The following is a 2,437-nucleotide window of genomic DNA, read 5'->3' on the forward strand; positions in this document are numbered from 1 at the left end:
ATGAATTGCCCTAATTACTTTGCCGAAATAAGGCAGCAGCCAGTCGGAGCCCTGATCTATATTCCAGCTAGCAAAGGGCCAAAGAACCTTTTAATTCAATTTCCTATAATCTTTAAGTAAGTGCAAAATTTCAAAAGCTTCCCAAATTTGTTGGTTTTGAAACTTGAACTGGATTCACTGCTGAAGTTAAGTTAAAGTTTAGGTTTTTCTAAAGATTCAGTTTGCTCAGATGAAGCTTTAATGCTCTTTACTGCCTCTTATTAGTGTTGGCAAAGAACACGTCATCTTCACTGATGCTGCCGAACCCTTTGTGAAGAAGAAAGCACAACAGGTGGTGGATTTAGGCAGGGGAAGAAAATGTAGTAAGCCACTCACAGACTAGAATGCGTCTGGATAAGATTCAAGAACAGCTTTAAGCAGCTTCTAGTCTTTTTTTTTTATTTTTTAATGGTGGCATTAGGGTTTATTAGGCTGCACCTTAGTACAGACCCTGGGCCTTACCCATTGTGTTCTTGATGTATAAAGCCTGAACATCCTGCCAATTCTTCTTGAGCAATGACACCCGGAAATTGACAGCTAAGTGGATATTGTGTACCCAAGCTCATCATCGGTCATCTTCACATGACCAACAGCCACTGCCAGACAGAGCACCTTCTTCATCTGGAACTTGATGGTGGACTTCGCTTCATCGACTTTAACCACCATGTTCTCATTGTGGGTGAGTAAGGATGGGACCTTGCCAGCCATATTCAGGCCTAGGGCCAGGATTCGTGGGATCTGCTTGATCAGAGACTCTGAAGCCAAAAAGGCATCATACTTTTTGGCCAGTTTCTTATTCTTGTTGAGTTACTTTAGTGCCTCGATGTCCATGTGGGGGATATCCACAGCCTTGGCCTAGTCACAGCACTGCTGGTCCCCGAGAGCACAGACGGAGTACTTGGGGCGGGGACTGGACTTAAGCCTGATGGTTGCCCGAGAATCATTTGTCCTTTTGAGGGTCATAGTCCTTCAAGCTGATATGCAACAACTCCACTGTCTCCAAAAGCTGCTGGTGCTTGCACTGGTTCCCATGCAGGACTTCCCATACCACCTCACAGAGGGTGTCGCAGGAGACTTTGCTGCTCATGGTGGCCCAGTGCCGCAATAACCAAAAAAAGAGTAGTCTTTTTACTAAGAAGGGCAGAAATTTTATAACATGGATCTTGGAGTACTGAGTTAAATCCACCTCTTTCACCCATCAGTTTTGTGATTTTAAGCAAGTTACTGCACTTCTGTGAGCCTGAGTCTGGGGACATTGTTCCCAGACATAAGAGAAGCATGATGTCTTGCCCTGTAAAAGTGGCTTGATTTTCCTTAACCTGTCAGCTTTCCCCCACATTTCACTCAGGATCAGGGGCCCATAACCCTAGAAGGCATGGATCTGTGCCCCCCTTTGTCCTCTTCTCCAACAGCATACACCATTGACTGCTGAGACCACCAGCAGGGAAATTTCTTAGTATGCAGAAAAAAAAAAAAGATGACATTAATTCTGACAAGTTCCATGGGCTTTGACATTAAAGAAAACATGGGTAAATAGTCTCCCCACAAATGTGAAACTTTATGTTAGACTAATGTCAAATTAATTAATTAATCAATCCTTGAAGCCTCAGTGTCGACAGAGACAGCATTCTCTCTTGAGGACACTGGATTCAAGGAATGTGTAACATGTCCATTTAGGAACTGAAGTTTATCTTTCATGCCACAGAAAATTTTCCCCCCTTAGGTAAAAGGCTCAGAACTTTCCTATTACAATCTTCATTGAACAAATGGGGGGGGGAAAATGAGCCATATATTTATGAAGTCAGTATGTTTTACCAAAGAGTAGCAAATGTGCAATGCTGCTTTATAGCCTGAAGGACTGGGAGAGTTATACCAAAATAGCCCAGGCACCTTTTCTCTGTTCTAGGATTTGAGTCTCCTGAGATGCTAGGCAACAAGGAGGGCTGGAAGGGTATTCTAGCGTAGCCTGGAAAGTATAAAAACAGACCATCCTACTGGGTAAATACCTAACTGCCTCTGTAAAAGTATACTCTTTTTATTTCTTTATTTGAAGATAGGATTTTCTTTTTTAAGTCTTGGAATTCAGGGGGTTCTCAGTAAAATTCAGAGATCCTATTCTTCCATATTACCCTTCAAGGCTTAGACCTAAATCCCACTGGAGAATTCTGATAATACTTCAAGAGAGCCCTTGGACTTTTTTAGGGTGGGCTTAACTCTCCTCTTTGCAAAAGGACAGTGTTCTCATGGTGATGAGCATGATACCATCAGGACTGATGCCAGCAGTGAGTACAGACCCGCCACTCGCCATGGGAATAGACAGGATAAAGGATAACAGCATTTTCTGTTCAAACACAGGTAGCTCAAAGATTAGCCAGGCTAACAAGCCAGGAACTTTCAC

General features: G+C 43.0%; 1 pseudogene; it reads right to left on the reverse strand.

The window, feature by feature from the left end:
• Positions 1-478: 478 nt before the first annotated feature.
• On the reverse strand, positions 479-1,126 carry LOC108391818 (large ribosomal subunit protein uL1 pseudogene; annotated as a pseudogene).
• Positions 1,127-2,437: the final 1,311 nt, after the last annotated feature.

The sequence above is a fragment of the Manis javanica genome, chromosome 6 (assembly GCF_040802235.1).
Source record: "Manis javanica isolate MJ-LG chromosome 6, MJ_LKY, whole genome shotgun sequence".
Lineage (NCBI taxonomy): Eukaryota > Metazoa > Chordata > Mammalia > Pholidota > Manidae > Manis > Manis javanica.